Genomic DNA, 26,219 nt, shown 5'->3' on the forward strand with positions numbered 1-26,219 from the left:
TTCTCTATGAGATAGTAGAAGAAGGTTCAAATTGAACAACTGCTGTCAACGGCCATTCTAAGCTTAATGTGTGTGCTCTTTTCAGATCGCAGCAGCGATGCAGCTTAAGACTTGGCAAGTACCAGCATGGGAGACTGGCTGGGAATCCCAAGTTCTGTTGACCTTTTTGAACCTGAAAATTGTGTTAGTTTCTCTATGAGATAGTAAAAGAAGGTTCAAATTGAACAGCTGCTGTCAACGGCAATTCTAAGCTGAATGTGCCTGCTCTCGTCAGATTGCAGCAGCAATGCAGCTTAAGGCTTGGCAAGTACCAGCATGGGAGACTGGCTGGGAATTCCAAGTTCCGTTGACCTTTTTGAACCTGAAAATGTGTTAGTTTCTCTATGAGATAGTAAAAGAAGGTTCAAATTGAACAGCTGCTGTCAACGGCCATTCTAAGCTGAATGTGCCTGCTCTCGTCAGATCGCAGCAGCAATGCAGCTTAAGGCTTGGCAAGTACCAGCATGGGAGACTGGCTGGGAATCCCAAGTTCTGTTGACCTTTTTGAACCTGAAAATGTGTTAGTTTCTCTATGAGATAGTAAAAGAAGGTTCAAATTGAACAGCTGCTGTCAACGGCCATTCTAAGCTGAATGTGCGTGCTCTTGTCAGATCGCAGCAGCGATGCAGCTTAAGGCTTGGCAAGTACCAGCATGGAAGACTGGCTTGGAATCCCAAGTTCTGGTGACCTTTTTGAACCTGAAAATTGTGTTAGTTTCTCTATGAGATAGCAAAAGAAGGTTCAAATTGAACAGCTGCTGTCAATGGCCATTCTAAGCTGAATGTGCCTGCTCTCGTCAGATCGCAGCAGCAATGCAGCTTAAGGCTTGGCAAGTACCAGCATGGGAGACTGGCTGGGAATCCCAAGTTCCGTTGACCTTTTTGAACCTGAAAATTGTGTTAGTTTCTGTATGAGATAGTAAAAGAAGGTTCAAATTGAAAAGCTGCTGTCAACGGCAATTCTAAGCTGAATGTGCGTGCTCTTCTCAGATCGCAGCAGCGATGCAGCTTAAGGCTTGGCAAGTACCAGCATGGGAGACTGGCTGGGAATCCCAAGTTCTGGTGACCTTTTTGAACCTGAAAATTGTGTTAGTTTCTCTATGAGATAGTAGAAGAAGGTTCAAATTGAACAACTGCTGTCAACGGCCATTCTAAGCTGAATGTGTGTGCTCTTTTCAGATCGCAGCAGCGATGCAGCTTAAGGCTTGGCAAGTACCAGCATGGGAGACTGGCTGGGAATCCCAAGTTCTGTTGACCTTTTTGAACCTGAAAATTGTGTTAGTTTCTCTATGAGATAGTAAAAGAAGGTTCAAATTGAACAGCTGCTGTCAACGGCAATTCTAAGCTGAATGTGCCTGCTCTCTTCAGATTGCAGCAGCAATGCAGCTTAAGGCTTGGCAAGTACCAGCATGGGAGACTGGCTGGGAATCCCAAGTTCCGTTGACCTTTTTGAACCTGAAAATGTGTTAGTTTCTCTATGAGATAGTAAAAGAAGGTTCAAATTGAACAGCTGCTGTCAACGGCCATTCTAAGCTGAATGTGCCTGCTCTCGTCAGATCGCAGCAGCAATGCAGCTTAAGGCTTGGCAAGTACCAGCATGGGAGACTGGCTGGGAATCCCAAGTTCTGTTGACCTTTTTGAACCTGAAAATGTGTTAGTTTCTCTATGAGATAGTAAAAGAAGGTTCAAATTGAACAGCTGCTGTCAACGGCCATTCTAAGCTGAATGTGCGTGCTCTTGTCAGATCGCAGCAGCGATGCAGCTTAAGGCTTGGCAAGTACCAGCATGGGAGACTGGCTTGGAATCCCAAGTTCTGGTGACCTTTTTGAACCTGAAAATTGTGTTAGTTTCTATATAAGATAGTAGAAGAAGGTTCAAATTGAACAACTGCTGTCAATGGCCATTCTAAGCTGAATGTGCCTGCTCTCGCCAGATCGCAGCAACAATGCAGCATAAGGCTTGGCAAGTACCAGCATGGGAGACTGGCTGAGAATCCCATGTTCCGTTGCCCTTTTTGAACCTGAAAATTGTGTTAGTTTCTCTATGAGATAGTAAAAGAAGGTTCAAATTGAACAGCTGCTGTCAACGGCCATTCTAAGCTGAATGTGCGTGCTCTTGTCAGATCGCAGCTTAAGGCTTGGCAAGTACCAGCATGGGAGACTGGCTTGGAATCCCAAGTTCTGGTGACCTTTTTGAACCTGAAAATTGTGTTAGTTTCTCTATGAGATAGGAAAAGAAGGTTCAAATTGAACAGCTGCTGTCAACGGCCATTCTAAGCTGAATGTGCCTGCTCTTGTCAGATTGCAGCAGCAATGCAGCTTAAGGCTTGGCAAGTACCAGCATGGGAGACTGGCTTGGAATCCCAAGTTCTGGTGACCTTTTTGAACCTGAAAATTGTGTTAGTTTCTATATAAGATAGTAGAAGAAGGTTCAAATTGAACAACTGCTGTCAATGGCCATTCTAAGCTGAATGTGCCTGCTCTCGCCAGATCGCAGCAGCAATGCAGCTTAAGGCTTGGCAAGTACCAGCATGGGAGACTGGCTGGGAATCCCAAGTTCCGTTGCCCTTTTTGAACCTGAAAATTGTGTTAGTTTCTCTATGAGATAGTAAAAGAAGGTTCATATTGAACAGCTGCTTTCAACGGCCATTCTAAGCTGAATGTGCGTGCTCTTGTCAGATCGCAGCAGCGATGCAGCTTAAGGCTTGGCAAGTACCAGCATGGGAGACTGGCTGGGAATCCCAATTTCTGGTGACCTTTTTGAACCTGAAAATTGTGTTAGTTTCTATATGAGAAAGTAGAAGAAGGTTCAAATTGAACAACTGCTGTCAATGGCCATTCTAAGCTGAATGTGCCTGCTCTCGTCAGATCGCAGCAGCAATGCAGCTTAAGGCTTGGCAAGTACCAGCATGGGAGACTGGCTGGGAATCCCAAGTTCCGTTGACCTTTTTGAACCTGAAAATTGTGTTAGTTTCTCTATGAGATAGTAAAAGAAGGTTCAAATTGAACAGCTGCTGTCAACGGCCATTCTAAGCTGAATGTGCGTGCTCTTGTCAGATCGCAGCAGCGATGCAGCTTAAGGCTTGGCAAGTACCAGCATGGGAGACTGGCTTGGAATCCCAAGTTCTGGTGACCTCTTTGAACCTGAAAATTGTGTTAGTTTCTCTATGAGATAGCAAAAGAAGGTTCAAATTGAACAACTGCTGTCAATGGCCATTCTAAGCTGAATGTGCCTGCTCTCGCCAGATCGCAGCAGCAATGCAGCATAAGGCTTGGCAAATACCAGCATGGGAGACTGGCTGGGAATCCCAAGTTCCGTTGCCCTTTTTGAACCTGAAAATTGTGTTAGTTTCTCTATGAGATAGTAAAAGAAGGTTCAAATTGAACAGCTGCTGTCAACGGCCATTCTAAGCTGAATGTGCGTGCTCTTGTCAGATCACAGCTTAAGGCTTGGCAAGTACCAGCATGGGAGACTGGCTTGGAATCCCAAGTTCTGGTGACCTTTTTGAACCTGAAAATTGTGTTAGTTTCTCTATGAGATAGCAAAAGAAGGTTCAAATTGAACAGCTGCTGTCAACGGCCATTCTAAGCTTAATGTGCCTGCTCTTGTCAGATTGCAGCAGCAATGCAGCTTAAGGCTTGGCAAGTACCAGCATGGGAGACTGGCTTGGAATCCCAAGTTCTGGTGACCTTTTTGAACCTGAAAATTGTGTTAGTTTCTATATAAGATAGTAGAAGAAGGTTCAAATTGAACAACTGCTGTCAATGGCCATTCTAAGCTGAATGTGCCTGCTCTCGCCAGATCGCAGCAGCAATGCAGCTTAAGGCTTGGCAAGTACCAGCATGGGAGACTGGCTGGGAATCCCAAGTTCCGTTGACCTTTTTGAACCTGAAAATTGTGTTAGTTTCTCTATGAGATAGTAAAAGAAGGTTCAAATTGAACAGCTGCTGTCAACGGCCATTCTAAGCTGAATGTGTGTGCTCTTGTCAGATCGCAGCAGCGATGCAGCTTAAGGCTTGGCAAGTACCAGCATGGGAGACTGGCTTGGAATCCCAAGTTCTGGTGACCTTTTTGAACCTGAAAATTGTGTTAGTTTCTATATGAGAAAGTAGAAGAAGGTTCAAATTGAACAACTGCTGTCAATGGCCATTCTAAGCTGAATGTGCCTGCTCTCGTCAGATCGCAGCAGCAATGCAGCTTAAGGCTTGGCAAGTACCAGCATGGGAGACTGGCTGGGAATCCCAAGTTCCGTTGACCTTTTTGAACCTGAAAATTATGTTAGTTTCTCTATGAGATAGTAAAAGAAGGTTCAAATTGAACAGCTGCTGTCAACGGCCATTCTAAGCTGAATGTGCCTGCTCTCGTCAGATCGCAGCAGCAATGCAGCTTAAGGCTTGGCAAGTACCAGCATGGGAGACCGGCTGGGAATCCCAAGTTCTGTTGACCTTTTTGAACCTGAAAATGTGTTAGTTTCTCTATGAGATAGCAAAAGAAGGTTCAAATTAAACAATTGCTGTCAACGGCCATTCTAAGCTGAATGTGCCTGCTCTCGTCAGATCGCAGCAGCAATGCAGCTTAAGGCTTGGCAAGTACCAGCATGGGAGACTGGCTGGGAATCCCAAGTTCTGTTGACCTTTTTGAACCTGAAAATTGTGTTAGTTTCTCTATGAGATAGCAAAAGAAGGTTCAAATTGAACAGCTGCTGTCAATGGCCATTCTAAGCTGAATGTGCCTGCTCTTGTCAGATTGCAGCAGCAATGCAGCTTAAGGCTTGGCAAGTACCAGCATGGGAGACTGGCTGGGAATCCCAAGTTCTGGTGACCTTTTTGAACCTGAAAATTGTGTTAGTTTCTCTATGAGATAGTAGAAGAAGGTTCAAATTGAACAACTGCTGTCAACGGCCATTCTAAGCTGAATGTGTGTGCTCTTTTCAGATCGCAGCAGCGATGCAGCTTAAGGCTTGGCAAGTACCAGCATGGGAGACTGGCTGGGAATCCCAAGTTCTGTTGACCTTTTTGAACCTGAAAATTGTGTTAGTTTCTCTATGAGATAGTAAAAGAAGGTTCAAATTGAACAGCTGCTGTCAACGGCAATTCTAAGCTGAATGTGCCTGCTCTCGTCAGATTGCAACAGCAATGCAGCTTAAGGCTTGGCAAGTACCAGCATGGGAGACTGGCTGGGAATCCCAAGTTCTGTTGACCTTTTTGAACCTGAAAATGTGTTAGTTTCTCTATGAGATAGTAAAAGAAGGTTCAAATTGAACAGCTGCTGTCAACGGCCATTCTAAGCTGAATGTGCGTGCTCTTGTCAGATCGCAGCAGCGATGCAGCTTAAGGCTTGGCAGGTACCAGCATGGGAGACTGGCTTGGAATCCCAAGTTCTGGTGACCTTTTTGAACCTGAAAATTGTGTTAGTTTCTCTATGAGATAGCAAAAGAAGGTTCAAATTGAACAACTGCTGTCAATAGCCATTCTAAGCTGAATGTGCCTGCTCTCGCCAGATCGCAGCAGCAATGCAGCATAAGGCTTGGCAAGTACCAGCATGGGAGACTGGCTGGGAATCCCAAGTTCCGTTGCCCTTTTTGAACCTGAAAAATGTGTTAGTTTCTCTATGAGATAGTAAAAGAAGGTTCAAATTGAACAGCTGCTGTCAACGGCCATTCTAAGCTGAATGTGCGTGCTCTTGTCAGATCGCAGCTTAAGGCTTGGCAAGTACCAGCATGGGAGACTGGCTTGGAATCCCAAGTTCTGGTGACCTTTTTGAACCTGAAATTTGTGTTAGTTTCTCTATGAGATAGCAAAAGAAGGTTCAAATTGAACAGCTGCTGTCAACGGCCATTCTAAGCTGAATGTGCCTGCTCTTGTCAGATTGCAGCAGCAATGCAGCTTAAGGCTTGGCAAGTACCAGCAAGGGAGACTGACTTGGAATCCCAAGTTCTGGTGACCTTTTTGAACCTGAAAATTGTGTTAGTTTCTATATAAGATAGTAGAAGAAGGTTCAAATTGAACAACTGCTGTCAATGGCCATTCTAAGCTGAATGTGCCTGCTCTCGCCAGATCGCAGCAGCAATGCAGCTTAAGGCTTGGCAAGTACCAGCATGGGAGACTGGCTGGGAATCCCAAGTTCCGTTGCCCTTTTTGAACCTGAAAATTGTGTTAGTTTCTCTATGAGATAGCAAAAGAAGGTTCAAATTGAACAGCTGCTGTCAATGGCCATTCTAAGCTGAATGTGCCTGCTCTTGTCAGATTGCAGCAGCAATGCAGCTTAAGGCTTGGCAAGTACCAGCATGGGAGACTGGCTTGGAATCCCAAGTTCTGGTGACCTTTTTGAACCTGAAAATTGTGTTAGTTTCTATATAAGATAGTAGAAGAAGGTTCAAATTGAACAACTGCTGTCAATGGCCATTCTAAGCTGAATGTGCCTGCTCTCGCCAGATCGCAGCAGCTTAAGGCTTGGCAAGTACCAGCATGGGAGACTGGCTGGGAATCCCAAGTTCCGTTGCCCTTTTTGAACCTGAAAATTGTGTTAGTTTCTCTATGAGATAGTAAAAGAAGGTTCAAATTGAACAGCTGCTGTCAACGGCCATTCTAAGCTGAATGTGCGTGCTCTTGTCAGATCGCAGCAGCGATGCAGCTTAAGGCTTGGCAAGTACCAGCATGGGAGACTGGCTGAGAATCCCAAGTTCTGTTGCCCTTTTTGAACCTGAAAATTGTGTTAGTTTCTCTATGAGATAGCAAGAGAAGGTCCAAATTGAACATCTGCTGTCAACGGCCATTCTAAGCTGAATGTGCGTGCTCTTGTCAGATCGCAGCAGCGATGCAGCTTAAGGCTTAGCAAGTACCAGCATGGGAGACTGGCTGGGAATCCCAAGTTCTGGTGACTTTTTTGAACCTGAAAATTGTGTTAGTTTCTCTATGAGATAGTAGAAGAAGGTTCAAATTGAATAACTGCTGTCAACGGCCATTCTAAGCTGAATCTGTGTGCTCTTGTCAGATCGCAGCAGCGATGCAGCTTAAGACTTGGCAAGTACCAGCATGGGAGACTGGCAGGGAATCCCAAGTTCTGTTGACCTTTTTGAACCTGAAAATTGTGTTAGTTTCTCTATGAGATAGTAAAAGAAGGTTCAAATTGAAAAGCTGCTGTCAATGGCCATTCTAAGCTGAATGTGCCTGCTCTCGTCAGATCGCAGCAGCAATGCAGCTTAAGGCTTGGCAAGTACCAGCATGGGAGACTGGCTGGGAATCCCAAGTTCCGTTGACCTTTTTGAACCTGAAAATGTGTTAGTTTCTCTATGAGATAGTAAAAGAAGGTTCAAATTGAACAGCTGCTGTCAACGGCCATTCTAAGCTGAATGTGCCTGCTCTCGTCAGATCGCAGCAGCAATGCAGCTTAAGGCTTGGCAAGTACCAGCATGGGAGACTGGCTGGGAATCCCAAGTTCTGTTGACCTTTTTGAACCTGAAAATGTGTTAGTTTCTCTATGAGATAGTAAAAGAAGGTTCAAATTGAACAGCTGCTGTCAACGGCCATTCTAAGCTGAATGTGCGTGCTCTTGTCAGATCGCAGCAGCGATGCAGCTTAAGGCTTGGCAAGTACCAGCATGGAAGACTGGCTTGGAATCCCAAGTTCTGGTGACCTTTTTGAACCTGAAAATTGTGTTAGTTTCTATATAAGATAGTAGAAGAAGGTTCAAATTGAACAACTGCTGTCAATGGCCATTCTAAGCTGAATGTGCCTGCTCTCGCCAGATCGCAGCAACAATGCAGCTTAAGGCTTGGCAAGTACCAGCATAGGAGACTGGCTGGGAATCCCAAGTTCCGTTGCCCTTTTTGAACCTGAAAATTGTGTTAGTTTCTCTATGAGATAGTAAAAGAAGGTTCAAATTGAACAGCTGCTGTCAACGGCCATTCTAAGCTGAATGTGCGTGCTCTTGTCAGATCGCAGCTTAAGGCTTGGCAAGTACCAGCATGGGAGACTGGCTTGGAATCCCAAGTTCTGGTGACCTTTTTGAACCTGAAAATTGTGTTAGTTTCTCTATGAGATAGCAAAAGAAGGTTCAAATTGAACAGCTGCTGTCAACGGCCATTCTAAGCTGAATGTGCCTGCTCTTGTCAGATTGCAGCAGCAATGCAGCTTAAGGCTTGGCAAGTACCAGCATGGGAGACTGGCTTGGAATCCCAAGTTCTGGTGACCTTTTTGAACCTGAAAATTGTGTTAGTTTCTATATAAGATAGTAGAAGAAGGTTCAAATTGAACAACTGCTGTCAATGGCCATTCTAAGCTGAATGTGCCTGCTCTCACCAGATCGCAGCAGCAATGCAGCTTAAGGCTTGGCAAGTACCAGCATGGGAGACTGGCTGGGAATCCCAAGTTCCGTTGCCCTTTTTGAACCTGAAAATTGTGTTAGTTTCTCTATGAGATAGTAAAAGAAGGTTCATATTGAACAGCTGCTTTCAACGGCCATTCTAAGCTGAATGTGCGTGCTCTTGTCAGATCGCAGCAGCGATGCAGCTTAAGGCTTGGCAAGTACCAGCATGGGAGACTGGCTGGGAATCCCAATTTCTGGTGACCTTTTTGAACCTGAAAATTGTGTTAGTTTCTATATGAGAAAATAGAAGAAGGTTCAAATTGAACAACTGCTGTCAATGGCCATTCTAAGCTGAATGTGCCTGCTCTCGTCAGATCGCAGCAGCAATGCAGCTTAAGGCTTCGCAAGTACCAGCATGGGAGACTGGCTGGGAATCCCAAGTTCTGTTGACCTTTTTGAACCTGAAAATTGTGTTAGTTTCTCTATGAGATAGCAAAAGAAGGTTCAAATTGAACAGCTGCTGTCAACGGCCATTCTAAGCTGAATGTGCCTGCTCTCGTCAGATCGCAGCAGCAATGCAGCTTAAGGCTTGGCAAGTACCAGCATGGGAGACTGGCTGGGAATCCCAAGTTCCGTTGACCTTTTTGAACCTGAAAATTGTGTTAGTTTCTCTATGAGATAGTAAAAGAAGGTTCAAATTGAACAGCTGCTGTCAACGGCCATTCTAAGCTGAATGTGCCTGCTCTCGTCAGATCGCAGCAGCAATGCAGCTTAAGGCTTGGCAAGTACCAGCATGGGAGACTGGCTGGGAATCCCAAGTTCTGTTGACCTTTTTGAACCTGAAAATGTGTTAGTTTCTCTATGAGATAGCAAAAGAAGGTTCAAATTGAACAGCTGCTGTCACTGGCCATTCTAAGCTGAATGTGTGTGCTCTCGTCAGATCGCAGCAGCAATGCAGCTTAAGGCTTGGCAAGTACCAGCATGGGAGACTGGCTGGGAATCCCAAGTTCCGTTGACCTTTTTGAACCTGAAAATTGTGTTAGTTTCTGTATGAGATAGTAAAAGAAGGTTCAAATTGAAAAGCTGCTGTCAACGGCAATTCTAAGCTGAATGTGCGTGCTCTTCTCAGATCGCAGCAGCGATGCAGCTTAAGGCTTGGCAAGTACCAGCATGGGAGACTGGCTGGGAATCCCAAGTTCTGTTGACCTTTTTGAACCTGAAAATTGTGTTAGTTTCTCTATGAGATAGTAAAAGAAGGTTCAAATTGAACAGCTGCTGTCAACGGCAATTCCAAGCTGAATGTGCCTGCTCTCGTCAGATTGCAGCAGCAATGCAGCTTAAGGCTTGGCAAGTACCAGCATGGGAGACTGGCTGGGAATTCCAAGTTCCGTTGACCTTTTTGAACCTGAAAATGTGTTAGTTTCTCTATGAGATAGTAAAAGAAGGTTCAAATTGAACAGCTGCTGTCAACGGCCATTCTAAGCTGAATGTGCCTGCTCTCGTCAGATCGCAGCAGCAATGCAGCTTAAGGCTTGGCAAGTACCAGCATGGGAGACTGGCTGGGAATCCCAAGTTCTGTTGACCTTTTTGAACCTGAAAATATGTTAGTTTCTCTATGAGATAGTAAAAGAAGGTTCAAATTGAACAGCTGCTGTCAACGGCCATTCTAAGCTGAATGTGCGTGCTCTTGTCAGATCGCAGCAGCGATGCAGCTTAAGGCTTGGCAAGTACCAGCATGGGAGACTGGCTTGGAATCCCAAGTTCTGGTGACCTTTTTGAACCTGAAAATTGTGTTAGTTTCTATATAAGATAGTAGAAGAAGGTTCAAATTGAACAACTGCTGTCAATGGCCATTCTAAGCTGAATGTGCCTGCTCTCGCCAGATCGCAGCAACAATGCAGCATAAGGCTTGGCAAGTACCAGCATAGGAGACTGGCTGGGAATCCCAAGTTCCGTTGCCCTTTTTGAACCTGAAAATTGTGTTAGTTTCTCTATGAGATAGTAAAAGAAGGTTCAAATTGAACAGCTGCTGTCAACGGCCATTCTAAGCTGAATGTGCGTGCTCTTGTCAGATCGCAGCTTAAGGCTTGGCAAGTACCAGCATGGGAGACTGGCTTGGAATCCCAAGTTCTGGTGACCTTTTTGAACCTGAAAATTGTGTTAGTTTCTCTATGAGATAGCAAAAGAAGGTTCAAATTGAACAGCTGCTGTCAACGGCCATTCTAAGCTGAATGTGCCTGCTCTTGTCAGATTGCAGCAGCAATGCAGCTTAAGGCTTGGCAAGTACCAGCATGGGAGACTGGCTTGGAATCCCAAGTTCTGGTGACCTTTTTGAACCTGAAAATTGTGTTAGTTTCTATATAAGATAGTAGAAGAAGGTTCAAATTGAACAACTGCTGTCAATGGCCATTCTAAGCTGAATGTGCCTGCTCTCGCCAGATCGCAGCAGCAATGCAGCTTAAGGCTTGGCAAGTACCAGCATGGGAGACTGGCTGGGAATCCCAAGTTCCGTTGCCCTTTTTGAACCTGAAAATTGTGTTAGTTTCTCTATGAGATAGTAAAAGAAGGTTCATATTGAACAGCTGCTTTCAACGGCCATTCTAAGCTGAATGTGCGTGCTCTTGTCAGATCGCAGCAGCGATGCAGCTTAAGGCTTGGCAAGTACCAGCATGGGAGACTGGCTGGGAATCCCAATTTCTGGTGACCTTTTTGAACCTGAAAATTGTGTTAGTTTCTATATGAGAAAGTAGAAGAAGGTTCAAATTGAACAACTGCTGTCAATGGCCATTCTAAGCTGAATGTGCCTGCTCTCGTCAGATCGCAGCAGCAATGCAGCTTAAGGCTTGGCAAGTACCAGCATGGGAGACTGGCTGGGAATCCCAAGTTCCGTTGACCTTTTTGAACCTGAAAATTGTGTTAGTTTCTCTATGAGATAGTAAAAGAAGGTTCAAATTGAACAGCTGCTGTCAACGGCCATTCTAAGCTGAATGTGCGTGCTCTTGTCAGATCGCAGCAGCGATGCAGCTTAAGGCTTGGCAAGTACCAGCATGGGAGACTGGCTGGGAATCCCAAGTTCTGTTTACCTTTTTGAACCTGAAAATGTGTTAGTTTCTCTATGAGATAGTAAAAGAAGGTTCAAATTGAACAGCTGCTGTCAACGGCCATTCTAAGCTGAATGTGCGTGCTCTTGTCAGATCGCAGCAGCGATGCAGCTTAAGGCTTGGCAAGTACCAGCATGGGAAACTGGCTTGGAATCCCAAGTTCTGGTGACCTTTTTGAACCTGAAAATAGTGTTAGTTTCTCTATGAGATAGCAAAAGAAGGTTCAAATTGAACAGCTGCTGTCAATGGCCATTCTAAGCTGAATGTGCCTGCTCTTGTCAGATTGCAGCAGCAATGCAGCTTAAGGCTTGGCAAGTACCAGCAAGGGAGACTGGCTTGGAATCCCAAGTTCTGGTGACCTTTTTGAACCTGAAAATTGTGTTAGTTTCTATATAAGATAGTAGAAGAAGGTTCAAATTGAACAACTGCTGTCAATGGCCATTCTAAGCTGAATGTGCCTGCTCTCGTCAGATCGCAGCAGCAATGCAGCTTAAGGCTTGGCAAGTACAAGCATGGGAGACTGGCTGGGAATCCCAAGTTCCGTTGACCTTTTTGAACCTGAAAATTGTGTTAGTTTCTCTATGAGATAGTAAAAGAAGGTTCAAATTGAACAGCTGCTGTCAACGGCCATTCTAAGCTGAATGTGCGTGCTCTTGTCAGATCGCAGCAGCGATGCAGTTTAAGGCTTGGCAAGTACCAGCATGGGAGACTGGCTGGGAATCCCAAGTTCTGGTGACTTTTTTGAACCTGAAAATTGTGTTAGTTTCTATATGAGATAGTAAAAGAAGGTTCAAATTGAACAGCTGCTGTCAACGGCCATTCTAAGCTGAATGTGCCTGCTCTCGTCAGATCGCAGCAGCAATGCAGCTTAAGGCTTGGCAAGTACCAGCATGGGAGACTGGCTGGGAATCCCAAGTTCCGTTGACCTTTTTGAACCTGAAAATTGTGTTAGTTTCTCTATGAGATAGTAAAAGAAGGTTCAAATTGAACAGCTGCTGTCAACGGCCATTCTAAGCTGAATGTGCCTGCTCTCGTCAGATCGCAGCAGCAATGCAGCTTAAGGCTTGGCAAGTACCAGCATGGGAGACTGGCTGGGAATCCCAAGTTCTGTTGACCTTTTTGAACCTGAAAATGTGTTAGTTTCTCTATGAGATAGCAAAAGAAGGTTCAAATTGAACAGCTGCTGTCAATGGCCATTCTAAGCTGAATGTGTGTGCTCTCGTCAGATCGCAGCAGCAATGCAGCTTAAGGCTTGGCAAGTACCAGCATGGGAGACTGGCTGGGAATCCCAAGTTCCGTTGACCTTTTTGAACCTGAAAATTGTGTTAGTTTCTGTATAAGATAGTAAAAGAAGGTTCAAATTGAAAAGCTGCTGTCAACGGCAATTCTAAGCTGAATGTGCGTGCTCTTCTCAGATCGCAGCAGCGATGCAGCTTAAGGCTTGGCAAGTACCAGCATGGGAGACTGGCTGGGAATCCCAAGTTCTGGTGACCTTTTTGAACCTGAAAATTGTGTTAGTTTCTCTATGAGATAGTAGAAGAAGGTTCAAATTGAACAACTGCTGTCAACGGCCATTCTAAGCTGAATGTGTGTGCTCTTTTCAGATCGCAGCAGCGATGCAGCTTAAGGCTTGGCAAGTACCAGCATGGGAGACTGGCTGGGAATCCCAAGTTCTGTTGACCTTTTTGAACCTGAAAATTGTGTTAGTTTCTCTATGAGATAGTAAAAGAAGGTTCAAATTGAACAGCTGCTGTCAACGGCCATTCTAAGCTGAATGTGCGTGCTCTCGTCAGATCGCAGCAGCAATGCAATTTAAGGCTTGGCAAGTACCAGCATGGGAGACTGGCTGGGAATTCCAAGTTCCGTTGACCTTTTTGAACCTGAAAATGTGTTAGTTTCTCTATGAGATAGTAAAAGAAGGTTCAAATTGAACAGCTGCTGTCAACGGCCATTCTAAGCTGAATGTGCCTGCTCTCGTCAGATCGCAGCAGCAATGCAGCTTAAGGCTTGGCAAGTACCAGCATGGGAGACTGGCTGGGAATCCCAAGTTCTGTTGACCTTTTTGAACCTGAAAATGTGTTAGTTTCTCTATGAGATAGTAAAAGAAGGTTCAAATTGAACAGCTGCTGTCAATGGCCATTCTAAGCTTAATGTGCGTGCTCTTGTCAGATCGCAGCAGCGATGCAGCTTAAGGCTTGGCAAGTACCAGCATGGGAGACTGGCTGGGAATCCCAAGTTCTGGTGACCTTTTTGAACCTGAAAATTGTGTTAGTTTCTCTATGAGATAGCAAAAGAAGGTTCAAATTGAACAGCTGCTGTCAATGGCCATTCTAAGCTGAATGTGTGTGCTCTCGTCAGATCGCAGCAGCAATGCAGCTTAAGGCTTGGCAAGTACCAGCATGGGAGACTGGCTGGGAATCCCAAGTTCCGTTGACCTTTTTGAACCTGAAAATTGTGTTAGTTTCTGTATGAGATAGTAAAAGAAGGTTCAAATTGAAAAGCTGCTGTCAACGGCAATTCTAAGCTGAATGTGCGTGCTCTTCTCAGATCGCAGCAGCGATGCAGCTTAAGGCTTGGCAAGTACCAGCATGGGAGACTGGCTGGGAATCCCAAGTTCTGGTGACCTTTTTGAACCTGAAAATTGTGTTAGTTTCTCTATGAGATAGTAGAAGAAGGTTCAAATTGAACAACTACTGTCAACGGCCATTCTAAGCTGAATGTGTGTGCTCTTTTCAGATCGCAGCAGCGATGCAGCTTAAGGCTTGGCAAGTACCAGCATGGGAGACTGGCTGGGAATCCCAAGTTCTGTTTACCTTTTTGAACCTGAAAATTGTGTTAGTTTCTCTATGAGATAGTAAAAGAAGGTTCAAATTGAACAGCTGCTGTCAACGGCCATTCTAAGCTGAATGTGCGTGCTCTCGTCAGAGCGCAGCAGCAATGCAATTTAAGGCTTGGCAAGTACCAGCATGGGAGACTGGCTGGGAATCCCAAGTTCCGTTGACCTTTTTGAACCTGAAAATTGTGTTAGTTTCTCTATGAGATAGTAAAAGAAGGTTCAAATTGAACAGCTGCTGTCAACGGCCATTCTAAGCTGAATGTGCGTGCTCTTGTCAGATCGCAGCTTAAGGCTTGGCAAGTACCAGCATGGGAGACTGGCTTGGAATCCCAAGTTCTGGTGACCTTTTTGAACCTGAAAATTGTGTTAGTTTCTCTATGAGATAGCAAAAGAAGGTTCAAATTGAACAGCTGCTGTCAACGGCCATTCTAAGCTGAATGTGCCTGCTCTCGCCAGATCGCAGCAGCAATGCAGCTTAAGGCTTGGCAAGTACCAGCATGGGAGACTGGCTGGGAATCCCAAGTTCCGTTGCCCTTTTTGAACCTGAAAATTGTGTTAGTTTCTCTATGAGATAGCAAAAGAAGGTTCAAATTGAACAGCTGCTGTCAATGGCCATTCTAAGCTGAATGTGCCTGCTCTTGTCAGATTGCAGCAGCAATGCAGCTTAAGGCTTGGCAAGTACCAGCATGGGAGACTGGCTTGGAATCCCAAGTTCTGGTGACCTTTTTGAACCTGAAAATTGTGTTAGTTTCTATATAAGATAGTAGAAGAAGGTTCAAATTGAACAACTGCTGTCAATGGCCATTCTAAGCTGAATGTGCCTGCTCTTGTCAGATTGCAGCAGCAATGCAGCTTAAGGCTTGGCAAGTACCAGCATGGGAGACTGGCTTGGAATCCCAAGTTCTGGTGACCTTTTTGAACCTGAAAATTGTGTTAGTTTCTATATAAGATAGTAGAAGAAGGTTCAAATTGAACAACTGCTGTCAATGGCCATTCTAAGCTGAATGTGCATGCTCTCGCCAGATCGCAGCAGCAATGCAGCTTAAGGCTTGGCAAGTACCAGCATGGGAGACTGGCTGGGAATCCCAAGTTCCGTTGCCCTTTTTGAACCTGAAAATTGTGTTAGTTTCTCTATGAGATAGTAAAAGAAGGTTCAAATTGAACAGCTGCTGTCAACGGCCATTCTAAGCTGAATGTGCGTGCTCTTGTCAGATCGCAGCAGCGATGCAGCTTAAGGCTTGGCATGTACCAGCATGGGAGACTGGCTGGGAATCCCAAGTTCCGTTGACCTTTTTTAACCTGAAAATTGTGTTAGTTTCTCTATGAGATAGCAAAAGAAGGTTCAAATTGAACAGCTGCTGTCAACGGCCATTCTAAGCTGAATGTGCCTGCTCTCGTCAGAATGCAGCTTAAGGCTTGGCAAGTACCAGCATGGGAGACTGGCTGAGAATCCCAAGTTCCGTTGCCCTTTTTGAACCTGAAAATTGTGTTAGTTTCTCTATGAGATAGCAAAAGAAGGTTCAAATTGAACAACTGCTGTCAACGGCCATTCTAAGCTGAATGTGCCTGCTCTCGTCAGATCGCAGCAGCAATGCAGCTTAAGGCTTGGCAAGTACCAGCATGGGAGACTGGCTGGGAATCCCAAGTTCTGTTGACCTTTTTGAACCTGAAAATTGTGTTAGTTTCTCTATGAGATAGTAAAAGAAGGTTCAAATTGAACAGCTGCTGTCAACGGCCATTCTAAGCTGAATGTGCGTGCTCTTGTCAGATCGCAGCAGCGATGCAGCTTAAGGCTTGGCAAGTTCCAGCATGGGAGACTGGCTGGGAATCCCAAGTTCTGGTGAACTTTTTGAACTTGAAAATTGTTTTAGTTTCTCTATGAGATAGTAAAAGAAGGTTCAATTTGAAATGCTGCTGTCAACGGCCATTCTAAGCTGAATGTGCCTGCTCTTGTCAGATCGCAGCAGCAATGCAGCTTAAGGCTTGGCAAGTACCAGCATGGGAGACTGGCTGGGAATCCCAAGTTCCGTTGACCTTTTTGAACCTGAAAATTGTGTTAGTTTCTCTATGAGATAGTAAAAGAAGGTTCAAATTGAACAGCTGCTGTCAACGGCCATTCTAAGCTGAATGTGCGTGCTCTTGTCAGATCGCAGCAGCGATGCAGCTTAAGGCTTAGCAAGTACCAGCATGGGAGACTGGCTGGGAATCCCAAGTTCTGGTGACTTTTTTGAACCTGAAAATTGTGTTAGTTTCTCTATGAGATAGTAGAAGAAGGTTCAAATTGAACAACTGCTGTCAACGGCCATTCTAAGCTGAATCTGTGTGCTCTTGTCAGATCGCAGCAGCGATGCAGCTTAAGACTTGGCAAGTACCAGCATGGGAGACTGGCAGGGAATCCCAAGTTCTGTTGACCTTTTTGAACCTGAAAATTGTGTTAGTTTCTCTATGAGATAGTAAAAGAAGGTTCAAATTGAAAAGCTGCTGTCAATGGCCATTCTAAGCTGAATGTGCCTGCTCTCGTCAGATCGCAGCAGCAATGCAGCTTAAGGCTTGGCAAGTACCAGCATGGGAGACTGGCTGGGAATCCCAAGTTCCGTTGACCTTTTTGAACCTGAAAATTGTGTTAGTTTCTGTATGAGATAGTAAAAGAAGGTTCAAATTGAAAAGCTGCTGTCAACGGCAATTCTAAGCTGAATGTGCGTGCTCTTCTCAGATCGCAGCAGCGATGCAGCTTAAGGCTTGGCAAGTACCAGCATGGGAGACTGGCTGGGAATCCCAAGTTCTGGTGACCTTTTTGAACCTGAAAATTGTGTTAGTTTCTCTATGAGATAGTAGAAGAAGGTTCAAATTGAACAACTGCTGTCAACGGCCATTCTAAGCTTAATGTGTGTGCTCTTTTCAGATCGCAGCAGCGATGCAGCTTAAGGCTTGGCAAGTACCAGCATGGGAGACTGGCTGGGAATCCCAAGTTCTGTTGACCTTTTTGAACCTGAAAATTGCTATCTATGAGATAGTAAAAGAAGGTTCAAATTGAACAGCTGCTGTCAACGGCAATTCTAAGCTGAATGTGCCTGCTCTCGTCAGATCGCAGCAGCAATGCAACTTAAGGCTTGGCAAGTACCAGCATGGGAGACTGGCTGGGAATTCCAAGTTCCGTTGACCTTTTTGAACCTGAAAATGTGTTAGTTTCTCTATGAGATAGAAAAGAAGGTTCAAATTGAACAGCTGCTGTCAACGGCCATTCTAAGCTGAATGTGCCTGCTCTCGTCAGATCGCAGCAGCAATGCAGCTTAAGGCTTGGCAAGTACCAGCATGGGAGACTGGCTGGGAATCCCAAGTTCTGTTGACCTTTTTGAACCTGAAAATGTGTTAGTTTCTCTATGAGATAGTAAAAGAAGGTTCAAATTGAACAGCTGCTGTCAACGGCCATTCTAAGCTGAATGTGCATGCTTATGTCAGATCGCAGCAGCGATGCAGCTTCAGGCTTGGCAAGTACCAGCATGGGAGACTGGCTTGGAATCCCAAGTTCTGGTGACCTTTTTGAACCTGAAAATTGTGTTAGTTTCTCTATGAGATAGCAAAAGAAGGTTCAAATTGAACAGCTGCTGTCAATGGCCATTCTAAGCTGAATGTGCCTGCTCTCGTCAGATCGCAGCAGCAATGCAGCTTAAGGCTTGGCAAGTACCAGCATGGGAGACTGGCTGGGAATCCCAAGTTCCGTTGACCTTTTTGAACCTGAAAATTGTGTTAGTTTCTCTATGAGATAGTAAAAGAAGGTTCAAATTGAAAAGCTGCTGTCAACGGCAATTCTAAGCTGAATGTGCGTGCTCTTCTCAGATCGCAGCAGCGATGCAGCTTAAGGCTTGGCAAGTACCAGCATGGGAGACTGGCTGGGAATCCCAAGTTCTGGTGACCTTTTTGAACCTGAAAATTGTGTTAGTTTCTCTATGAGATAGTAGAAGAAGGTTCAAATTGAACAACTGCTGTCAACGGCCATTCTAAGCTGAATGTGTGTGCTCTTTTCAGATCGCAGCAGCGATGCAGCTTAAGGCTTGGCAAGTACCAGCATGGGAGACTGGCTGGGAATCCCAAGTTCTGTTGACCTTTTTGAACCTGAAAATTGTGTTAGTTTCTCTATGAGATAGTAAAAGAAGGTTCAAATTGAACAGCTGCTGTCAACGGCCATTCTAAGCTGAATGTGCCTGCTCTCGTCAGATCGCAGCAGCAATGCAGCTTAAGGCTTGGCAAGTACCAGCATGGGAGACTGGCTGGGAATCCCAAGTTCTGTTGACCTTTTTGAACCTGAAAATGTGTTAGTTTCTCTATGAGATAGTAAAAGAAGGTTCAAATTGAACAGCTGCTGTCAACGGCCATTCTAAGCTGAATGTGCGTGCTCTTTTCAGATCGCAGCAGCGATGCAGCTTAAGGCTTGGCAAGTACCAGCATGGGAGACTGGCTTGGAATCCCAAGTTCTGGTGACCTTTTTGAACCTGAAAATTGTGTTAGTTTCTCTTTGAGATAGCAAAAGAAGGTTCAAATTGAACAGCTGCTGTCAATGGCCATTCTAAGCTGAATGTGCCTGCTCTCGTCAGATCGCAGCAGCAATGCAGCTTAAGGCTTGGCAAGTACCAGCATGGGAGACTGGCTGGGAATCCCAAGTTCCGTTGACCTTTTTGAACCTGAAAATTGTGTTAGTTTCTCTATGAGATAGTAGAAGAAGGTTCAAATTGAACAACTGCTGTCAACGGCCATTCTAAGCTGAATGTGTGTGCTCTTTTCAGATCGCAGCAGCGATGCAGCTTAAGGCTTGGCAAGTACCAGCATGGGAGACTGGCTGGGAATCCCAAGTTCTGTTGACCTTTTTGAACCTGAAAATTGTGTTAGTTTCTCTATGAGATAGTAAAAGAAGGTTCAAATTGAACAGCTGCTGTCAACGGCAATTCTAAGCTGAATGTGCCTGCTCTCGTCAGATTGCAGCAGCAATGCAGCTTAAGGCTTGGCAAGTACCAGCATGGGAGACTGGCTGGGAATTCCAAGTTCCGTTGACCTTTTTGAAACTGAAAATGTGTTAGTTTCTCTATGAGATAGTAAAAGAAGGTTCAAATTGAACAGCTGCTGTCAACGGCCATTCTAAGCTGAATGTGCCTGCTCTCGTCAGATCGCAGCAGCAATGCAGCTTAAGGCTTGGCAAGTACCAGCATGGGAGACTGGCTGGGAATCCCAAGTTCTGTTGACCTTTTTGAACCTGAAAATGTGTTAGTTTCTCTATGAGATAGTAAAAGAAGGTTCAAATTGAACAGCTGCTGTCAACGGCCATTCTAAGCTTAATGTGCGTGCTCTTGTCAGATCGCAGCAGCGATGCAGCTTAAAGCTTGGCAAGTACCAGCATGGGAGACTGGCTTGGAATCCCAAGTTCTGGTGACCTTTTTGAACCTGAAAATTGTGTTAGTTTCTCTATGAGATAGCAAAAGAAGGTTCAAATTGAACAGCTGCTGTCAACGGCCATTCTAAGCTGAATGTGCCTGCTCTTGTCAGATTGCAGCAGCAATGCAGCTTAAGGCTTGGCAAGTACCAGCAAGGGAGACTGGCTTGGAATCCCAAGTTCTGGTGACCTTTTTGAACCTGAAAATTGTGTTAGTTTCTATATAAGATAGTAGAAGAAGGTTCAAATTGAACAACTGCTGTCAATGGCCATTCTAAGCTGAATGTGCCTGCTCTCGCCAGATCGCAGCAGCAATGCAGCATAAGGCTTGGCAAGTACCAGCATGGGAGACTGGCTTGGAATCCCAAGTTCCGTTGCCCTTTTTGAACCTGAAAATTGTGTTAGTTTCTCTATGAGATAGTAAAAGAAGGTTCAAATTGAACAGCTGCTGTCAACGGCCATTCTAAGCTGAATGTGCGTGCTCTTGTCAGATCGCAGCTTAAGGCTTGGCAAGTACCAGCATGGGAGACTGGCTTGGAATCCCAAGTTCTGGTGACCTTTTTGAACCTGAAAATTGTGTTAGTTTCTCTATGAGATAGCAAAAGAAGGTTCAAATTGAACAGCTGCTGTCAACGGCCATTCTAAGCTGAATGTGCCTGCTCTCGCCAGATCGCAGCAGCAATGCAGCTTAAGGCTTGGCAAGTACCAGCATGGGAGACTGGCTGGGAATCCCAAGTTCCGTTGCCCTTTTTGAACCTGAAAATTGTGTTAGTTTCTCTATGAGATAGCAAAAGAAGGTTCAAATTGAACAACTGCTGTCAACGGCCATTCTAAGCTGAATGTGCCTGCTCTCGTCAGATCGCAGCAGCAATGCAGCTTAAGGCTTGGCAAGTACCAGCATGGGAGACTGGCTGGGAATCCCAAGTTCTGTTGACCTTTTTGAACCTGAAAATTGTGTTAGTTTCTCTATGAGATAGTAAAAGAAGGTTCAAATTGAACAGCTGCTGTCAACGGCCATTCTAAGCTGAATGTGCGTGCTCTTGTCAGATCGCAGCAGCGATGCAGCTTAAGGCTTGGCAAGTTCCAGCATGGGAGACTGGCTGGGAATCCCAAGTTCTGTTGAACTTTTTGAACTTGAAAATTGTTTTAGTTTCTCTATGAGATAGTAAAAGAAGGTTCAATTTGAAATGCTGCTGGCAACGGCCATTCTAAGCTGAATGTGCCTGCTCTTGTCAGATCGCAGCAGCAATGCAGCTTAAGGCTTGGCAAGTACCAGCATGGGAGACTGGCTGGGAATCCCAAGTTCCGTTGACCTTTTTGAACCTGAAAATTGTGTTAGTTTCTCTATGAGATAGTAAAAGAAGGTTCAAATTGAACAGCTGCTGTCAACGGCCATTCTAAGCTGAATGTGCGTGCTCTTGTCAGATCGCAGCAGCGATGCAGCTTAAGGCTTAGCAAGTACCAGCATGGGAGACTGGCTGGGAATCCCAAGTTCTGGTGACTTTTTTGAACCTGAAAATTGTGTTAGTTTCTCTATGAGATAGTAGAAGAAGGTTCAAATTGAACAACTGCTGTCAACGGCCATTCTAAGCTGAATCTGTGTGCTCTTGTCAGATCGCAGCAGCGATGCAGCTTAAGACTTGGCAAGTACCAGCATGGGAGACTGGCAGGGAATCCCAAGTTCTGTTGACCTTTTTGAACCTGAAAATTGTGTTAGTTTCTCTATGAGATAGTAAAAGAAGGTTCAAATTGAAAAGCTGCTGTCAATGGCCATTCTAAGCTGAATGTGCCTGCTCTCGTCAGATCGCAGCAGCAATGCAGCTTAAGGCTTGGCAAGTACCAGCATGGGAGACTGGCTGGGAATCCCAAGTTCCGTTGACCTTTTTGAACCTGAAAATTGTGTTAGTTTCTGTATGAGATAGTAAAAGAAGGTTCAAATTGAAAAGCTGCTGTCAACGGCAATTCTAAGCTGAATGTGCGTGCTCTTCTCAGATCGCAGCAGCGATGCAGCTTAAGGCTTGGCAAGTACCAGCATGGGAGACTGGCTGGGAATCCCAAGTTCTGGTGACCTTTTTGAACCTGAAAATTGTGTTAGTTTCTCTATGAGATAGTAGAAGAAGGTTCAAATTGAACAACTGCTGTCAACGGCCATTCTAAGCTTAATGTGTGTGCTCTTTTCAGATCGCAGCAGCGATGCAGCTTAAGGCTTGGCAAGTACCAGCATGGGAGACTGGCTGGGAATCCCAATTTCTGTTGACCTTTTTGAACCTGAAAATTGCTATCTATGAGATAGTAAAAGAAGGTTCAAATTGAACAGCTGCTGTCAACGGCAATTCTAAGCTGAATGTGCCTGCTCTCGTCAGATTGCAGCAGCAATGCAGCTTAAGGCTTGGCAAGTACCAGCATGGGAGACTGGCTGGGAATCCCAAGTTCCGTTGACCGTTTTGAACCTGAAAATTGTGTTAGTTTCTCTATGAGATAGCAAAAGAAGGTTCAAATTGAACAGCTGCTGTCAACGGCCATTCTAAGCTGAATTTGCCTGCTCTCGTCAGATCGCAGCAGCAATGCAACTTAAGGCTTGGCAAGTACCAGCATGGGAGACTGGCTGGGAATTCCAAGTTCCGTTGACCTTTTTGAACCTGAAAATGTGTTAGTTTCTCTATGAGATAGTAAAAGAAGGTTCAAATTGAACAGCTGCTGTCAACGGCCATTCTAAGCTGAATGTGTCTGCTCTCGTCAGATCGCAGCAGCAATGCAGCTTAAGGCTTGGCAAGTACCAGCATGGGAGACTGGCTGGGAATCCCAAGTTCTGTTGACCTTTTTGAACCTGAAAATGTGTTAGTTTCTCTATGAGATAGTAAAAGAAGGTTCAAATTGAAAAGCTGCTGTCAACGGCAATTCTAAGCTGAATGTGCGTGCTCTTCTCAGATCGCAGCAGCGATGCAGCTTAAGGCTTGGCAAGTACCAGCATGGGAGACTGGCTGGGAATCCCAAGTTCTGGTGACCTTTTTGAACCTGAAAATTGTGTTAGTTTCTCTATGAGATAGTAGAAGAAGGTTCAAATTGAACAACTGCTGTCAACGGCCATTCTAAGCTGAATGTGTGTGCTCTTTTCAGATCGCAGCAGCGATGCAACTTAAGGCTTGGCAAGTACCAGCATGGGAGACTGGCTGGGAATCCCAAGTTCTGTTGACCTTTTTGAACCTGAAAATTGTGTTAGTTTCTCTATGAGATAGTAAAAGAAGGTTCAAATTGAACAGCTGCTGTCAACGGCAATTCTAAGCTGAATGTGCCTGCTCTCGTCAGATTGCAGCAGCAATGCAGCTTAAGGCTTGGCAAGTACCAGCATGGGAGACTGGCTGGGAATTCCAAGTTCCGTTGACCTTTTTGAACCTGAAAATGTGTTAGTTTCTCTATGAGATAGTAAAAGAAGGTTCAAATTGAACAGCTGCTGTCAACGGCCATTCTAAGCTGAATGTGCCTGCTCTCATCAGATCGCAGCAGCAATGCAGCTTAAGGCTTGGCAAGTACCAGCATGGGAGACTGGCTGGGAATCCCAAGTTCTGTTGACCTTTTTGGACCTGAAAATGTGTTAGTTTCTCTATGAGATAGTAAAAGAAGGTTCAAATTGAACAGCTGCTGTCAACGGCCATTCTAAGCTGAATGTGCGTGCTCTTGTCAGATCGCAGCAGCGATGCAGCTTAAGGCTTGGCAAGTACCAGCATGGGAGACTGGCTTGGAATCCCAAGTTCTGGTGACCTTTTTGAACCTGAAAATTGTGTTAGTTTCTCTATGAGATAGTAAAAGAAGGTTCAAATTGAACAGCTGCTGTCAACGGCAATTCTAAGCTGAATGTGCCTGCTCTTGTCAGATTGCAGCAGCAATGCAGCTTAAGGCTTGGCAAGTACCAGCAAGGGAGACTGGCTGGGAATTCCAAGTTCCGTTGACCTTTTTGAACCTGAAAATGTGTTAGTTTCTCTATGAGATAGTAAAAGAAGGTTCAAATTGAACAGCTGCTGTCAACGGCCATTCTAAGCTGAATGTGCGTGCTCTTGTCAGATCGCAGCAGCGATGCAGCTTAAGGCTTGGCAAGTACCAGCATGGGAGACTGGCTTGGAATCCCAAGTTCTGGTGACCTTTTTGAACCTGAAAATTGTGTTAGTTTCTCTATGAGATAGCAAAAGAAGGTTCAAATTGAACAGCTGCTGTCAACGGCCATTCTAAGCTGAATGTGCCTGCTCTTGTCAGATTGCAGCAGCAATGCAGCTTAAGGCTTGGCAAGTACCAGCAAGGGAGACTGGCTTGGAATCCCAAGTTCTGGTGACCTTTTTGAACCTGAAAATTGTGTTAGTTTCTATATAAGATAGTAGAAGAAAGTTCAAATTGAACAACTGCTGTCAATGGCCATTCTAAGCTGAATGTGCCTGCTCTCGCCAGATCGCAACAACAATGCAGCATAAGGCTTGGCAAGTACCAGCATGGGAGACTGGCTGGGAATCCCAAGTTCCGTTGCCCTTTTTGAACCTGAAAATTGTGTTAGTTTCTCTATGAGATAGTAAAAGAAGGTTCAAATTGAACAGCTGCTGTCAACGGCCATTCTAAGCTGAATGTGCGTGCTCTTGTCAGATCGCAGCTTAAGGCTTGGCAAGTACCAGCATGGGAGACTGGCTTGGAATCCCAAGTTCTGGTGACCTTTTTGAACCTGAAAATTGTGTTAGTTTCTCTATGAGATAGCAAAAGAAGGTTCAAATTGAACAGCTGCTGTCAACGGCCATTCTAAGCTGAATGTGCCTGCTCTTGTCAGATTGCAGCAGCAATGCAGCTTAAGGCTTGGCAAGTACCAGCATGGGAGACTGGCTTGGAATCCCAAGTTCTGGTGACCTTTTTGAACCTGAAAATTGTGTTAGTTTCTATATAAGATAGTAGAAGAAGGTTCAAATTGAACAACTGCTGTCAATGGCCATTCTAAGCTGAATGTGCCTGCTCTCGCCAGATCGCAGCAGCAATGCAGCTTAAGGCTTGGCAAGTATCAGCATGGGAGACTGGCTGGGAATCCCAAGTTCCGTTGCCCTTTTTGAACCTGAAAATTGTGTTAGTTTCTCTGAGATAGTAAAAGAAGGTTCAAATTGAACAGCTGCTGTCAACGGCCATTCTAAGCTGAATGTGCCTGCTCTCGTCAGATCGCAGCAGCAATGCAGCTTAAGGCTTGGCAAGTACCAGCATGGGAGACTGGCTGGGAATCCCAAGTTCCGTTGACCTTTTTGAACCTGAAAATTGTGTTAGTTTCTCTATGAGATAGTAAAAGAAGGTTCAAATTGAACAGCTGCTGTCAACGGCCATTCTAAGCTGAATGTGCCTGCTCTCGTCAGATCGCAGCAGCAATGCAGCTTAAGGCTTGGCAAGTACCAGCATGGGAGACTGGCTGGGAATCCCAAGTTCTGTTGACCTTTTTGAACCTGAAAATGTGTTAGTTTCTCTATGAGATAGTAAAAGAAGGTTCAAATTGAACAGCTGCTGTCAACGGCCATTCTAAGCTGAATGTGCGTGCTCTTGTCAGATCGCAGCAGCGATGCAGCTTAAGGCTTGGCAAGTACCAGCATGGGAGACTGGCTTGGAATCCCAAGTTCTGGTGACCTTTTTGAACCTGAAAATTGTGTTAGTTTCTCTATGAGATAGCAAAAGAAGGTTCAAATTGAACAGCTGCTGTCAATGGCCATTCTAAGCTGAATGTGCCTGCTCTTGTCAGATTGCAGCAGCAATGCAGCTTAAGGCTTGGCAAGTACCAGCAAGGGAGACTGGCTTGGAATCCCAAGTTCTGGTGACCTTTTTGAACCTGAAAATTGTGTTAGTTTCTATATAAGATAGTAGAAGAAGGTTCAAATTGAACAACTGCTGTCAATGGCCATTCTAAGCTGAATGTGCCTGCTCTCGCCAGATCGCAGCAGCAATGCAGCTTAAGGCTTGGCAATTACCAGCATGGGAGACTGGCTGGGAATCCCAAGTTCTGTTGCCCTTTTTGAACCTGAAAATTGTGTTAGTTTCTCTATGAGATAGTAAAAGAAGGTTCAAATTGAACAGCTGCTGTCAACGGCCATTCTAAGCTGAATGTGCCTGCTCTCGTCAGATCGCAGCAGCAATGCAGCTTAAGGCTTGGCAAGTACCAGCATGGGAGACTGGCTGGGAATCCCAAGTTCCGTTGACCTTTTTGAACCTGAAAATTTTGTTAGTTTCTCTATGAGATAGCAAAAGAAGGTTCAAATTGAACAGCTGCTGTCAACGGCCATTCTAAGCTGAATGTGCCTGCTCTCGTCAGATCGCAGCAGCAATGCAGCTTAAGGCTTGGCAAGTACCAGCATGGGAGACTGGCTGGGAATCCCAAGTTCCGTTGACCTTTTTGAACCTGAAAATTGTGTTAGTTTCTCTATGAGATAGTAAAAGAAGGTTCAAATTGAACAGCTGCTGTCAACGGCCATTCTAAGCTGAATGTGCGTGCTCTTGTCAGATCGCAGCAGCGA

At 45.0% G+C, this 26,219-nt stretch overlaps 54 pseudogenes; all 54 read left to right on the forward strand.

Moving 5' to 3' along the window:
• The first annotated feature begins 233 nt into the window (after positions 1–233).
• LOC140092126 (5S ribosomal RNA) lies at positions 234–352 on the forward strand (annotated as a pseudogene).
• A 69-nt stretch (positions 353–421) lies between these two features.
• LOC140078783 (5S ribosomal RNA) lies at positions 422–540 on the forward strand (annotated as a pseudogene).
• A 258-nt stretch (positions 541–798) lies between these two features.
• On the forward strand, positions 799–917 carry LOC140082463 (5S ribosomal RNA; annotated as a pseudogene).
• A 448-nt stretch (positions 918–1,365) lies between these two features.
• Positions 1,366–1,484, forward strand: LOC140096222 (5S ribosomal RNA; annotated as a pseudogene).
• Positions 1,485–1,553: 69 nt separating this feature from the next.
• Positions 1,554–1,672, forward strand: LOC140078784 (5S ribosomal RNA; annotated as a pseudogene).
• Positions 1,673–2,486: 814 nt separating this feature from the next.
• LOC140096817 (5S ribosomal RNA) lies at positions 2,487–2,605 on the forward strand (annotated as a pseudogene).
• Positions 2,606–2,864: 259 nt separating this feature from the next.
• Positions 2,865–2,983, forward strand: LOC140082464 (5S ribosomal RNA; annotated as a pseudogene).
• Positions 2,984–3,798: 815 nt separating this feature from the next.
• LOC140092419 (5S ribosomal RNA) lies at positions 3,799–3,917 on the forward strand (annotated as a pseudogene).
• Positions 3,918–4,176: 259 nt separating this feature from the next.
• Positions 4,177–4,295, forward strand: LOC140082465 (5S ribosomal RNA; annotated as a pseudogene).
• Positions 4,296–4,365: 70 nt separating this feature from the next.
• LOC140078518 (5S ribosomal RNA) lies at positions 4,366–4,484 on the forward strand (annotated as a pseudogene).
• Positions 4,485–4,553: 69 nt separating this feature from the next.
• Positions 4,554–4,672, forward strand: LOC140078785 (5S ribosomal RNA; annotated as a pseudogene).
• A 1,381-nt stretch (positions 4,673–6,053) lies between these two features.
• On the forward strand, positions 6,054–6,172 carry LOC140096819 (5S ribosomal RNA; annotated as a pseudogene).
• A 1,007-nt stretch (positions 6,173–7,179) lies between these two features.
• LOC140082466 (5S ribosomal RNA) lies at positions 7,180–7,298 on the forward strand (annotated as a pseudogene).
• A 69-nt stretch (positions 7,299–7,367) lies between these two features.
• Positions 7,368–7,486, forward strand: LOC140078786 (5S ribosomal RNA; annotated as a pseudogene).
• A 258-nt stretch (positions 7,487–7,744) lies between these two features.
• Positions 7,745–7,863, forward strand: LOC140094626 (5S ribosomal RNA; annotated as a pseudogene).
• Positions 7,864–8,300: 437 nt separating this feature from the next.
• LOC140095111 (5S ribosomal RNA) lies at positions 8,301–8,419 on the forward strand (annotated as a pseudogene).
• A 259-nt stretch (positions 8,420–8,678) lies between these two features.
• Positions 8,679–8,797, forward strand: LOC140098308 (5S ribosomal RNA; annotated as a pseudogene).
• A 70-nt stretch (positions 8,798–8,867) lies between these two features.
• Positions 8,868–8,986, forward strand: LOC140087692 (5S ribosomal RNA; annotated as a pseudogene).
• Positions 8,987–9,056: 70 nt separating this feature from the next.
• LOC140078788 (5S ribosomal RNA) lies at positions 9,057–9,175 on the forward strand (annotated as a pseudogene).
• Positions 9,176–9,622: 447 nt separating this feature from the next.
• On the forward strand, positions 9,623–9,741 carry LOC140097624 (5S ribosomal RNA; annotated as a pseudogene).
• Positions 9,742–9,810: 69 nt separating this feature from the next.
• LOC140078789 (5S ribosomal RNA) lies at positions 9,811–9,929 on the forward strand (annotated as a pseudogene).
• Positions 9,930–10,743: 814 nt separating this feature from the next.
• Positions 10,744–10,862, forward strand: LOC140096820 (5S ribosomal RNA; annotated as a pseudogene).
• A 259-nt stretch (positions 10,863–11,121) lies between these two features.
• Positions 11,122–11,240, forward strand: LOC140082468 (5S ribosomal RNA; annotated as a pseudogene).
• A 636-nt stretch (positions 11,241–11,876) lies between these two features.
• LOC140091160 (5S ribosomal RNA) lies at positions 11,877–11,995 on the forward strand (annotated as a pseudogene).
• A 259-nt stretch (positions 11,996–12,254) lies between these two features.
• On the forward strand, positions 12,255–12,373 carry LOC140087705 (5S ribosomal RNA; annotated as a pseudogene).
• A 70-nt stretch (positions 12,374–12,443) lies between these two features.
• LOC140078790 (5S ribosomal RNA) lies at positions 12,444–12,562 on the forward strand (annotated as a pseudogene).
• A 69-nt stretch (positions 12,563–12,631) lies between these two features.
• Positions 12,632–12,750, forward strand: LOC140097890 (5S ribosomal RNA; annotated as a pseudogene).
• A 448-nt stretch (positions 12,751–13,198) lies between these two features.
• Positions 13,199–13,317, forward strand: LOC140098085 (5S ribosomal RNA; annotated as a pseudogene).
• A 69-nt stretch (positions 13,318–13,386) lies between these two features.
• Positions 13,387–13,505, forward strand: LOC140078791 (5S ribosomal RNA; annotated as a pseudogene).
• Positions 13,506–13,763: 258 nt separating this feature from the next.
• LOC140097891 (5S ribosomal RNA) lies at positions 13,764–13,882 on the forward strand (annotated as a pseudogene).
• Positions 13,883–14,697: 815 nt separating this feature from the next.
• LOC140094549 (5S ribosomal RNA) lies at positions 14,698–14,816 on the forward strand (annotated as a pseudogene).
• Positions 14,817–15,820: 1,004 nt separating this feature from the next.
• On the forward strand, positions 15,821–15,939 carry LOC140078792 (5S ribosomal RNA; annotated as a pseudogene).
• A 259-nt stretch (positions 15,940–16,198) lies between these two features.
• Positions 16,199–16,317, forward strand: LOC140088727 (5S ribosomal RNA; annotated as a pseudogene).
• Positions 16,318–16,765: 448 nt separating this feature from the next.
• On the forward strand, positions 16,766–16,884 carry LOC140082469 (5S ribosomal RNA; annotated as a pseudogene).
• A 441-nt stretch (positions 16,885–17,325) lies between these two features.
• Positions 17,326–17,444, forward strand: LOC140092433 (5S ribosomal RNA; annotated as a pseudogene).
• Positions 17,445–17,512: 68 nt separating this feature from the next.
• LOC140078793 (5S ribosomal RNA) lies at positions 17,513–17,631 on the forward strand (annotated as a pseudogene).
• Positions 17,632–17,889: 258 nt separating this feature from the next.
• Positions 17,890–18,008, forward strand: LOC140082470 (5S ribosomal RNA; annotated as a pseudogene).
• A 448-nt stretch (positions 18,009–18,456) lies between these two features.
• Positions 18,457–18,575, forward strand: LOC140078794 (5S ribosomal RNA; annotated as a pseudogene).
• A 258-nt stretch (positions 18,576–18,833) lies between these two features.
• LOC140082471 (5S ribosomal RNA) lies at positions 18,834–18,952 on the forward strand (annotated as a pseudogene).
• A 259-nt stretch (positions 18,953–19,211) lies between these two features.
• On the forward strand, positions 19,212–19,330 carry LOC140092127 (5S ribosomal RNA; annotated as a pseudogene).
• A 69-nt stretch (positions 19,331–19,399) lies between these two features.
• Positions 19,400–19,518, forward strand: LOC140078795 (5S ribosomal RNA; annotated as a pseudogene).
• Positions 19,519–20,332: 814 nt separating this feature from the next.
• Positions 20,333–20,451, forward strand: LOC140094550 (5S ribosomal RNA; annotated as a pseudogene).
• Positions 20,452–20,521: 70 nt separating this feature from the next.
• LOC140078796 (5S ribosomal RNA) lies at positions 20,522–20,640 on the forward strand (annotated as a pseudogene).
• Positions 20,641–20,899: 259 nt separating this feature from the next.
• LOC140095759 (5S ribosomal RNA) lies at positions 20,900–21,018 on the forward strand (annotated as a pseudogene).
• Positions 21,019–21,466: 448 nt separating this feature from the next.
• On the forward strand, positions 21,467–21,585 carry LOC140082472 (5S ribosomal RNA; annotated as a pseudogene).
• Positions 21,586–22,026: 441 nt separating this feature from the next.
• On the forward strand, positions 22,027–22,145 carry LOC140093575 (5S ribosomal RNA; annotated as a pseudogene).
• A 70-nt stretch (positions 22,146–22,215) lies between these two features.
• LOC140093394 (5S ribosomal RNA) lies at positions 22,216–22,334 on the forward strand (annotated as a pseudogene).
• A 69-nt stretch (positions 22,335–22,403) lies between these two features.
• LOC140089122 (5S ribosomal RNA) lies at positions 22,404–22,522 on the forward strand (annotated as a pseudogene).
• A 447-nt stretch (positions 22,523–22,969) lies between these two features.
• Positions 22,970–23,088, forward strand: LOC140092128 (5S ribosomal RNA; annotated as a pseudogene).
• A 69-nt stretch (positions 23,089–23,157) lies between these two features.
• LOC140079551 (5S ribosomal RNA) lies at positions 23,158–23,276 on the forward strand (annotated as a pseudogene).
• Positions 23,277–24,843: 1,567 nt separating this feature from the next.
• Positions 24,844–24,962, forward strand: LOC140087717 (5S ribosomal RNA; annotated as a pseudogene).
• A 70-nt stretch (positions 24,963–25,032) lies between these two features.
• LOC140078797 (5S ribosomal RNA) lies at positions 25,033–25,151 on the forward strand (annotated as a pseudogene).
• Positions 25,152–25,787: 636 nt separating this feature from the next.
• On the forward strand, positions 25,788–25,906 carry LOC140087729 (5S ribosomal RNA; annotated as a pseudogene).
• A 70-nt stretch (positions 25,907–25,976) lies between these two features.
• LOC140087741 (5S ribosomal RNA) lies at positions 25,977–26,095 on the forward strand (annotated as a pseudogene).
• Positions 26,096–26,219: the final 124 nt, after the last annotated feature.

This window comes from Engystomops pustulosus, chromosome 9 (genome assembly GCF_040894005.1).
Source record: "Engystomops pustulosus chromosome 9, aEngPut4.maternal, whole genome shotgun sequence".
NCBI classification, from domain to species: domain Eukaryota; kingdom Metazoa; phylum Chordata; class Amphibia; order Anura; family Leptodactylidae; genus Engystomops; species Engystomops pustulosus.